Here is a 12,170-nt window from a genome sequence, read left to right on the forward strand (position 1 = left end):
AGATTTAGGAGAAAAAGTTAGAGAACTTTCTCTAGATGAAATTGTGTTGGGTTCTAAAAGTTTCTAGGTTTCAGTCCAGAGTGATTTGAGAAGGTAAATTTTACAGTCTGCAAATGCTTTTTCACCAATAATAATGACTAATGACATGAAGCTTCAAAGTTAGGGGATTTATTACTCTTCCTCACTGATTACTGTGGGGAGCAACTGGGAGCAACTCGGACTAGACTAAGTTACTGGAATTAAGACTTATTCTATGCATCTGCTCTCCCACAATATGGCACTGGGAGAGGAGGAAACAGCTTCTACACAGCTGCCTCCAGTTCAACCAACAAGCTGCAGGACCTGCTCCTGATTGGAGGAGAGCAGCGTACTCGGCGTGTGGGTAGCAGAGTTGGGATTGGTGGAAGAGGACTATAAAGGAGGAGAGAGACAACATACACCAGGAACATCCATCTAAAGGGAACACCTGAGCAGCCCCCGAGAGAGCCGGCCGGCGGTGTGCCGCTCCCCCGCGGAAGTGGGGAAAGTGGCAGGGGGAACCGCCCTTCCACGGAGGTGGAAGGGACGGTAGCCAACCCGGGAAGAACCAGCAGCAAACCCGGGGAGGGCCGAGCAGACAAAAGAACAACACAGGGTCCTGTGTCGTTCCTCCACGAAGACGGGGAGCGACAATTACTATGTGCTCTTTCAGGCATCTTTTTCCCATTTAGATAAATTTCTTCCAGGTAGCCTCTGGGTGAGCGTTCTCTTCACTGAACTGCAAGTTCCTAGCAACACCGTAGCAGCTATGGGGTCTGTTACGCACTCACCACATCAGGGTGCTTGTACTCAGTCAGGCCTTGAACCCGCGTTCCTATCTGCTCGCCATAAAAATGTCAGCAGTAGAATTTACTATGATTATTTAACTTTTTATTCAAACTGCTTGCCTTTTTTTTTTTTTTTTTTTTTTTTTTTTTTTTGACAGGTAGAGTTATAGACAGTGAGAGAAAGAGAGAGAGAAAGGTCTTCCTTCTGTCAGTTTACTCCCCAAATGGCCACCACAGCCGGCGCTGCGCCGATCCGAAGCCAGGAGCCGGGTACTTCCTCTCAGTCTCCCATGTGGGTGGAAGGACCCAAGCACTTGGGCCATCCTCCACTGCCCTCCTGGGCCCCAGCAGAGAGCTGACCTGGAAGAGGGGCAACCGGGACAGAATCCGGTGCCCCAACCAGGACTAAAACCCGGTGTGCCGGTGATGCAAGGCGGAGGATTAGCCTAGTGAGCCGCGGCGCTGGCCCCAATGTTGGATTTCATTGTAAATTATCCAACTACAATTAAGTTTTTCCCTTTTATTCTTTTTCCTTGTGTTTTTCTAATTTTGTTGGTTGTTTTCCACATGGTATAGCTTGCTCTTTCCTACTGTTGAACAATTGGTCTTACATTCACGTGGAACTGTCACTGTTTTCATTTAAAAATGTTAAACCCTCCATCTGACTGTGTCAACACTCAACTTCCTTTATAGTTGTCAAATGTGATGAGAAACAAGCATCTGCATTTCAGAGCTGAGCACAAATGGAGCAGACATGCATCAGCCGGTGCTGACCAGGCTGCATTACACAGCACCACTTTACTGTATTTGCCCTGGCTGAATCTTACTGTAACATTTATTGTGACACCTTTAAATTGATCCAGTTTTCCAAAGCTTCTTCCTTAAGCACTAATATTTTAGAAATTGTGGATTTGAAATTCTAGTTACAATTATGATCTTTCTCATACTGATTAAAGTAAACACAAAGTAATAAAGTGAAAAATGTTCGCCCTTACTCTATCTAAAATCCTCTCACAAACTGCTTTTGATATTTGCCCCATGCTTTGGGAACACTGCCATAGACTAAGGATATTGTCATCAGGGGATGCCAGTCAAAATTGGTGATTTTTATATCAATACCCAGGGCTTTTTGTGTTCCCTTTAACAAAACTGTCAAAATGGTTTATGTAGCAATTTAAATAACATTTTCAAAGTGGAAACGTTGTAATTAATCTGATGTTACTATAAAATAATGGTAACTGTCTGAAATTCATTTAAGAGAAATCCATGTTATAACAACTCTAGATTGTTAGACTGGGATTCTTTAATAAGCTTTCAGTATTTTCAGCCTTTCTATTTAGGTAATGGAAAAGCTTATGAAAAAAACTTAATGGTTTTTAAATTATTTTCTTTTAGGGAGTAACTATTGTTAAACCAATAGTTTATGGTAATGTCGCTCGATATTTTGGAAAGAAAAGAGAAGAAGATGGGCACACACATCAGTGGAGGTATATGTAAAGCCCTATAGAAATGAGGTAGGCACTCATTTTTCCTATAACTTTGTTTTTGAAGCTATAATTTGTTTTGCTTGAAAACAAATTCTGTTTTTGTTTAATTAAAAAGATGTCTATTTTCATCTACTTAAAAGGCAGAGTGACAGGGAGAGCTCTTCCATCCACTGGTTCACTCCCAGGATGTGTACAACAGCTAGGGCTGGGCCAGGCCAAAACTGGGAGCCCAAACACTGGAGCCATCATCTTCCTTCCAGGATACATTAGCAGGAAGCTGGATTGGAAGTAGAGTAGCTGGGACTTAGACACTGATGTTGATTGCAAGCTTAGTAGCAGCTTAAAGTGCTGTACCACAACGCCCGCCCGCCCTCCATTTTTTTCCTGGGAAGGAAATGGTTTATTTTGACTTACAGTTAGGAGATTCACAGTTCAAGAATGGGGACCGCATTGCTCTGGTGTCTTATAGAGGCTGGCAGTGGCAGAGTTGGGTGCAGAGGAATAATCATGTGGTGATGCAAAAAACAAGAACTGTACTATTCTTTTTTTTTTTTTTTTAAGATTTATTTATTTATTTGAAAGTCAGAGTTGCAGAGAGAGAGGAAAGGCAGAGAGAGAGAGTCTTCCATCCGGTGGTTCACTCCCCAGATGGCCGCAACAGCCAGAGCTGTGCCGATCTGAAGCCAGGAGACAGGTGCTTCCTACGGGTCTCCCACGCGGGTGCAGGAGTCAAGGATCTGGGCCATGTTCTGCTTTCCTAGGCCACCGCAGAGAGCTGGATGGGAAGAGGAGCAGCCGAGACTAGAACCAGTGCCCATATGGGATGCTGGTGCTTCAGGCCAGGGTGTTAACCCACTGGGCCACAGTGCTGGCCCCTGTACTACTCTTTTAAAGTAATTTGCTGAGTATAAAATAGGCCCTTTGTAAAAATTTTGCCAAATAAGTTTGAAAGAATAAACTAAGAACTGTCATTATCGTATAATTATTAGTAGAAATCAATTTCCAAGAAATGTTTTCTAATTAAAATCAGGAAACAAGAACTAGTGTGCTATAAATAGACACATAGGTATACCTTCCAAACATCACATCTCAAGTTAACATAGTATTGAATCAAATGTTTCAGGAATAGCAGCTGATACTTCAAGTGAGAATGCCAGACATCACACCTGAAAGTAGCAGGATTGAACCAGATATTTCAGGACTAGCAGCTCATACTTAAAATGACAGTATGGTTATAAGACCATCAGGGAATGTGAAAGATATGCTCTATGAGTTTAATCTGGTTGCTGTTAATTTTGTTTTGCTGCTAAATCTTCAGTGCCTGGAACATAGCCAGTAAGCAGTAGGTATTCAACAGGTAGTTATTGAATGAAGAGCTCCTCTATTTAAAACCTCTCAAAGGGGCAGGCATTTGGCGCAGCACTTAAGGTGTCGTTTGGGACATCTGTATCCTGCATCACAGTGCCTGGGTTCAGATCCTCCCTGTGTTTCCTGCGAGTGCATCAGGTGATGGCTAAGTAGCTAAGTTATTGCTGCCCACATGAAAGACCCAGGTGGAGTTTCGAGTTCCTGGCTTTTGTCTGGTGCAGCTCAGAGCCAGCTGTGAAAGGCTTTTGGGGAGTGAAACAGCAGCTGGAAGAGACCCCCACCACAAGTAAATAAAAAATAAAACCTTCAAATTCCACACAAACACTTGTGCATGAGTGTTTATATCAGTATTATTCATAATAGCCAAAAATGGGGGAAAAAATCTCAAGCAATGACTGGATAAATAAAATGTGGCAGAATATTATTAGGCTATAAAAAGAAAGAGTGATACATGGTAGCACATGGATGAAACTTGGAAACATTTTGCTACATGAAAGAAACCAGACAAAAAGTAGACATAGTATATAATTTCATTCATTTGAAATATCCAGAATAGGTAAATCTATAGACATGGAAAATAAACTGGTGGTTGCCAATAGATGGGAGGTTGAGAGCGTCAAGATTGAATGTTCATAGGTATGGAGTTTCTTCTGGTGTGATAAACTTGTTCCAAAATTGATTGTGGTGGAGCCGGTGCTGTGGTGTAGCGAATAAAGCTGCTGCCTACAGTGCCTGCCATGTTCTTTCCCTCTCCTACCTCATAGCTTTTTCGCTTACCTGTGCCTCATCATTTCTTCCTACTCTACATTCTATTAATATTAAATTACTCTCAAATTAACTAGTCTCAAAGGGACTCTTAAACTCCTTAACGCATTCCTCCCCAAACACACTATCTGTTTTTATCCCCAAATGGCTGTAGTGGCCGGAGCTAAGCCAAAGAAACCAGGAGCCAGGAGCTTCCTCTGGGTCTCCCACGTGGGTGCAGGGGCCCAAGCACTTGGGCCATCTTCTGCTGCTTTCCTAGGTGCATTAGCAGAGAGCTGGATCAGAAGTGAAACAGCGGGACCAGGTACCAATATGGGATGCTGGCATTGCAGGTGGTGGCTGTACCTGCTACGCCATAGTGCTGGCCACTGGAATTCCTTTTTAACCACCATATCGGGTCCCAACTACGGACCTTGTCCCTGTAGTCCTCTTCATACTACATTGGGGGTCAGCACTCTGGCATAGAAGGTTAAGCCTCTGCCTGCAGAGCTGGCATCCATATGGGTGCTGGTTCAGGTCTCAACTACTCCACTTTTGATCCAGCTCCCTGCTTAGATGCCTGGGACAGAAGTAGATGGTTCAAGTGCTTGGACCCCTACACCAACATGGGAAACATAGAAGAAGCTCCTGGCTTTGGCTTGGCCCAGCCCTGGCCATTGCAACCATTTGGAGAGTGAACCAGTGGATGGGAGATCTTTCTCTCTCATTCCTTCTCTCCATTTCTTTGCCTTTCAAATAAATAAATAAATCGTAAAAAAAAAAAAAAACCAAAAAACACATATTAGACAGTGTCCCCTACTCCACAGTAAGTGCCTTGTACCTGAGGGCAAGACTCTACAATTACCATTGTTTACTTAGCTGGTATAGCAGTATTGGTGGTCACTTAAATATTTGTAAAAGAAATGAAGTATTCCCAAAAATAGTCTTCAAAGATGCATGTGAAAATCTACCTCAGAATAAATCATTATGATACAAGATTTTTTTTTAAAAGATATTTTATTTATTTGAAAGGCAGAGCCACAAAGAAGGAGAGAGAGGAAGAAACAGAGAGGTCTTACATCTGCTGGTTCACTCCCCAAATGACCACAACTGCCAGGGCTGGGCCATGCCAAAGCCAGGAGCTTCATGTGGGTCTCCCATGTGGGTGCAGGGCCCGACCACTTGGGCCATCCTCCACTGCTATCCCAGGTGCATTATCAGGGAGCTGGATTGGCAGTGGAGCAGCCAGGACTCGAACTGGCACACACATGGGATACTGCCACTGCAGGCAAAGGCTTAGCCTTCTATGCCATAGCGCTGGCCCCTACAAGCAAGATATTGAGACATCATTACAGTATAAAGCCAATTTTATTTTTTAAAAACTAAATATAGATAACAGCATATACATTTCTTTTTTTTTTAAAGATTTTTTAAACAATGTATTTGAAAGGCTGAGAGAGATCGATCTTCCATCTGCTGGTTCACTGCCCAGATGGCCACAGTGTCCTGTGCTGGGCCAGGCCGAAGCCAGCAGCCAGGGTATCTTCTTCTGGGTCTCCCAAATGGGTGCAGTGATCCAAGTACTTGGCCATCTGTTGCTGCTTTCTCAGGCGCATTAGCAGGCAGCTGGATCGGAAGTGCAGCAGCCAGGACTCGAACCAGCGCCCACATGGGATGCTGGCACCGCAGACGGAAGCTTAACATTCTAGGTCCCAGCAGTGGCCCCGGCACATAAATTCTTAAAATCAAATAAAAGGTTAATAAATATTACTGTGGTGGGGCCAGCGCTGTGGCACAGCGGGTTAACACCCTGGCCTGAAGCACCGGCATCCCATATGGGCGCTGGTTCAAGATCTGGCTGCTCCACTTCTGATCCAGCTCTCTGCTATGGCCTGGGAAAGCAGTAGGAGATGACCCAAGTCCTTGGGCCCCTCACCCACATGGGAGGCCCGGAAGAAGCTCCTGGCATCGGATCAGCTCAGCTGCGGCCGTTGTGGCCAATTGGGGAGTAAACCAGCAGATGGAAGACCTCTCTCTGTCTCTGTCTCTCTCTCTCTCTCTGCCTCTCCTCTCTCTGTGTATCTCTGACTTTCAAATGAATAAATAAGTAAATCTTTAAAAATAAAGAAATAAATATTACTGTTGATTGTGACTTATTCTGTCTTTCATTTTATTTTTCTAGAATACATTATGTTATCAAAAGCTACTTCATCAGAAGCCTCTTGTTTGCTAGAACTAATGGTTATGCTTCTGTGCTTCGAGATATAATTAATGAATGTCAGATTTTATATTCATTTTAGATTGTTTTAGATTTTTTGTTCTCTTTTAATATTTATATGTTTGAAAGTCAGAGTTACAGAGAAGCAGAGGCAGAGAGACAAAGAGAGAGAGAGAGACCTTCCATCCACTGGTTCACTCCCCAAATGGCTGTATTGGCTGGAGCAGGGCTGATCCGAAGCTAGGAGCTTCTCCCAGGTCTCCCACACAGATGCAGAGGCCCATGCACTTAGGCCATCTTCCACTGCCTTCTCAGGCCATGGCAAAGAGCCGGATCAGAAATGGAGCAGCCGGGTTTAGAACTGTGCTCATATGGGATGCTGGCACTCTAGGCGGTAGCTTTACCTGCTACGCCACAGCACTGGCCCTAGATTTTTTGTTTTTAGCATTATTATAGTGTTTGTTTCTTGGTGATTATAGATATGCCTTGATTTATATGATTTTTTTTTTAAAATACTAGAAATGTACTGTTAGTGGAAAAATCAAAATTGATTTACAGTATTGTTTATTGTGGTATCTAAAAGCAGAATATTCAAAACAAGTGGATTAGGAACATAATTTGTTTTGTTTTTTTTTAAGATTTATTTATTTTTAACTTGAGAGAGTTACACAGAGAGAGGAGAGGCACAGAGAGAGTGAGAGAGGTCTTCCATCCATTGGTTCATTCCCCAATTGGCCACAACAGCTGTAATGATCTAAAGGCAGGGATCAAGAGCTTCTTCGGGTCTCCCACACGAGTGCAGGGGCCAAAGGACTTGGGCCATCTTCTACTGCTATCCCAGAGGCCATAGCAGAGAGCTGGATTGGAATTGGAGCAGCCGGGACTAGAACCGGTGGCCATATGGGATGCCGGCGCTTCAGGCCAGGGTGTTAACCCGCTGTGTCATAGCATTAGCCCCCATAATTTAGTTCTATTTACTATAAATTATGAGGGAATTCACAACAGGCTTCTTTTTTTAAAAAAGTTGCCTCTGATATAATTTTTTGTTAATATTGATAAATTTGAAAGGCAGAATTACAGAGAGGGTATAATTTGTATTTTTTTAAAGATTTATTTATTTATTTATTTGAATGACAGAATGACAGAGTTACAGAGAGAGGAGGAGAGACAGAGATCACCCATCCATTCATTATTTCACTCCCCACGTGTCCACAACAGCCAAGGCTGGATGAGGCTGGAGCCAGAAGCCAGGAACTTCTGGGTTTTCTTCATGGGTGCAGGGGCCCAAGCACTTGGACCATTTTTTGCTGCTTTCCCAGACACATTAGCAGGGGCCTGGATTAGAAGTGGAGCAGCCAGGACTTGAACTAGTGCCCATATGGGATGCTAGAGTTATAGGTGGAAGCTTTGCCCTCTAAGCCACAATGCTGGCCCGCATAATTTGTGCTTTTAAAAAAATGGGGTTGCATGGGGCTGGTGTTGTGGTCAGTGGGTTAAGCCACAGTTTGTATTGTTGTCATCCTATATTGGAGTGCCAGTTTCACATCCTGGCCTCTGCCTCTGATTCAGCTTTCTACTAAAGAGCCTGGGAAGTGACCAGGAGGTAGCTCAAGTGTTTCACCCCTGGCACCCATGTGAGAGACCTAGCATGTGTGTCACCTAACATGACAGTGAAGCACTAGGTAACTCTCGGGTTAGTCTGAGGGGATCTGCACAGGTTCCGTTTACAATCTTGGCTCCACAGATTAGGTCTACTGGTATCACGGGTTTTGGAAAGATGTGGCAGCAGATTTTTTCTTAATCCCAAATGAGTATTATGTTACTATGCGGCTGGTAGGCACATGACTATTGTCAGCTGTTAGTGTGTTTTGCAGTGTTGGGAAGCTTGCTGTCCATGGTTTCAGTGGGAGCCACTGAGGTCACCCTCATGCAAGGGCATGTTCTTGACCTATAAAGTCTAATTGTTGTGAGGAACTCAGTCCCCAGCTGGGCTTGCTACAAGTTTTTGCTCCACGTGAGAAAAAAATTCAGGGAGCAGGGCCTAGCATTGTGGTACAGTGGGTTAAGCCACTGCCTGCAACACCAGCTTCCCATATGAAGTGACCCGAGTTCCATCTGCTCCACTTCTGATCCAGTTCCCTGCTAATGCACCAGGCAAACAGTGGAAGATGGCCCAGGTCCTAGGGCCCCTGCTACTCAAGTGGAAGTGGAAGCTCCTGGCTCCTGGTTTTGACTTGGCCCAGCCCTGGCCATTGTAGTCTTTTGGGGAGTGAACCAGTGGATGGACGATCTCTCTCTGCCACTTTCTTTCTCTCTCTCTCTCTGTCTCTGTAACTTTGTCTTTGAAATAAATAAAGAAATCTTTTAAAAAAAGAAAGAAAGAAAGAAATGGAAGAGGAGATGCAGTGGTATAGAAGAGAGCAGGATTTATTGAAAGAGATAGCACATGCTCAGATGTGAGTCCGGGCAACCTCTTTTAGGAGGAGGGAAGGGCTGCTGCCCCCATCAGCAGGTCATCCTTTTATAGGCTAGGGGATGATGCCCAGAGCAGGTCAATATTCAAAGGTGGTGGAGTTTGGGCGGGACTTGAGCACCACTAGCTTTGATGTCGCTTTATTGGGGATCTCAGAAGCATCATGGTGTCTCCATGCAGGACTGGAGCACACTGTGCTCCTCTCTAGGAAGGCGTCTTGACAGCTTATGCACCATAGGAAGCAAGTTGATCTCCTTGTTCTTTAGTTTTTGAAATAGCCAATAGATAGGATCAAGAAGGAGAGGCCTCTTAGATGTGTCACTTAAGGTCCTGAAAAATGTTCTGAGCAAGAAGGACAAAAAGAAAAAGGAAAAAATGGGCCAGGAATAAACCCAGGACATCAATGACCAGAAGGGATGTCTGGAGGCCCAGGAGTAGTTAGCATTCCATCCAGGGGAGAAGCTTAGGTCAGAGGGGCGCAGCGTCCCATGCTGGTACCAAGTGCGAATCTGGACCTCCAGGGGTCCTGAGTCTTCTCTGGGTCCCATGTTGGGCACCAAAATACTGTTGATGGAAATAAGCAAGATCTGTAAAAGGACGAATTTAAGGTGTATTCAGGGCAGAAGCCCAATGACTTTCAACGAGACTTGGGAAGTGTTCTGAATGGTCAGTTCTTGCAAGAATTTATGATTTATGTATCGCCCAGTGATCACACATTGGTTTGGCCTAAAAAGATGGGATTTAGGTAAAGGGGGGAAAATAAATTTCTTACTGCTTGAGAATTGTTTTCTTCATCTTCAGGAATAGGGAGAGTATTGTCTGTTGGAAAGCAGCTATTGAAAAGATTACAGATTAACATTAGGGAGAATATTTCTGAGAATAGATAAGAAATGTATCAGCAAAGGATAGCTCAGGGTTGCTCCAGATGTACACATCACCCACATCAAACTAACCTAATAAGAGTAATAGCTCAGTGCCGCCACTCAGATAAGTCTAGTGAGTGTTTCTCTTCCATGGGTTTCAGGCCATTTTAGGCCCTTTGATCTCAGAGTTAAAGGGACTAAAAACACCTCTTTGAATAGTTACATATTATTGTGCTCTCAGTTTCCAAATATTTGTTTATTCCATTCCAAGAAATTAGACTTTAACTGTCCAAACATTTGAAAAGAAGAGCGAATCTCATTGTCAGAGGCTGAAACCAGCATAGGTAATAACTGGATGTTCTTTGCCCTTGAGTTTAGAAAAATATATAAGAGACTAGAGATGAACTCTTTAGCTCCTTTTTTGTCTCTTTGCATCCTGAAAAATCTATCTCACTGTATCTAAATTAGGCCTGACCTAATATATAGAGTTATACTTGGTTTTTGGACAGGGTCCAGCAGTCATAGCCAATACTGACAGTCTGTAAAGGCCAAAGAGAGAGAGACTGTTGCTGATGCAAAACAAGGATATCTACAAAGTGATGGTATTCTTGTGTGGCTCAGAATCTGTCTTCAAAAAAAAAAAAAAAAAAAAGAAGAATCTGTCTTAATAGGTTAATCTGGAAACACAGTTCCTCTGGAGTGCTGATTGCATCATTTTTAAAAATGTACAGAAGGAGCACTACTTGCTGCAAGCACAGGTGGTAGAGGCTGGGGCCTGGGCTGAGGAGGCAGCATGTTCCTTGGTGCTGGGGTCGGGGAGCTGGCATGTCCTCCTGCTGGAGAACACTGATAGGCAAGTGTAGGGACTGAAGGAGCGCTAGGTTCTCAGGCAATGCTTTGTTGCAAATCCTTGAAGCGTTCCCCTCTTCCTGTCTTCCATGCAAATACTGTATGATTGCATTTGTTCTGGAACTTGACCAGGATTTCAGCAGTAGCTCATTGTAAAACTTGGCACCCTCTTTCAAAATAGCTATTGCTCTGGCTCCTGTGGGAACTGGAATCTTGCACCAGCTGTCACATAAACCCCTGGCTCAGCCCCTCCTCCACAGGCCCAGCATCCACCGCATCCAGGATATCCTGGATATTACCAAATGATCTGTTAACTGATTGTAAATGGCCTCACTGATGCTTTCCTCCTGCTGATGTAGGGGAGGAGAGGAGTAATTTGGTCTTGGTTCCTTTTTTAATTGTATATATATTACTATGAAATGTTCTGCATACACAGAAAATTGGAGGTAGTAGTATAACAAACAGCCATAAATGCAGCTTTTTATTTATTTATTATCTTTATTTGAAAGATAGAGTTATACAGAGAGAGGGAGAGACAGAGAGGTCTTCCATCTGCTGTTTCATTCCCTAAATGACTGCAACAGCAGGGGCTGGGCATGCCAGAGCCAGGAGCCAGGAGCTTCATCCAGGTGGGTGTAGGGGCTCAAGCACATGACCATCTTCTGCTGCTTTCCCAGGTACATTAGCAGGGAGCCACGACTTGAACCAGCCGCCATATGGGATCCCAGCATTGTAGGCAAGCAACATAACCCACTGCACCACATGCTGGCCCCCATAAGTCAACTTTGTACTTTATTTTAAATACAGAAGGACAGACACACAGATCTCCTATCTACTTCTCATTCCCTAAATACCCACAACAGCTGGGTGTGGGCCAGGCAGAAGCTAGGAGCCCAGAACTCAATCTCAGCCTGTCATGTGTGTGGCAGGGACCCAGCTACCGGAGCCATCACCTGCTCCATCTCCAGATAGCAGGGAGCTAGGATTGGGAGCAGAGTGAGGACTCTGAACCCAGGCAATCCAGTATGGGACGCAGGCTTCCAAGCAGCATCTTTCTTGCTTTGCCTAATGACTGACCTCAGATATCTGACTTTTAAGTTCTTAACTTTTTGCAGTAGTTGCTTCTTCTCTATGTATTTTTTGTTGAAGGATTTTAAAGTGAATTAAAAACATTATGTCTTTTATTTCTCTCTCTCTCTCTTTTTTTTTTTTTTTTTTTTTTTTTGACTGGCATAGTGGACAATGAGAGAGAGACAGACACAGAGAGAAAGGTCTTCCTTTACCGTTGATTCACCCTCCAATGGCCGCTGCGGCCGGCGCGCTGTGGCTGGTGCACTGCGCAGATACGAAGCAAGGAGCCAG

Source organism: Oryctolagus cuniculus, chromosome 11, assembly GCF_964237555.1.
Source record: "Oryctolagus cuniculus chromosome 11, mOryCun1.1, whole genome shotgun sequence".
NCBI classification, from domain to species: domain Eukaryota; kingdom Metazoa; phylum Chordata; class Mammalia; order Lagomorpha; family Leporidae; genus Oryctolagus; species Oryctolagus cuniculus.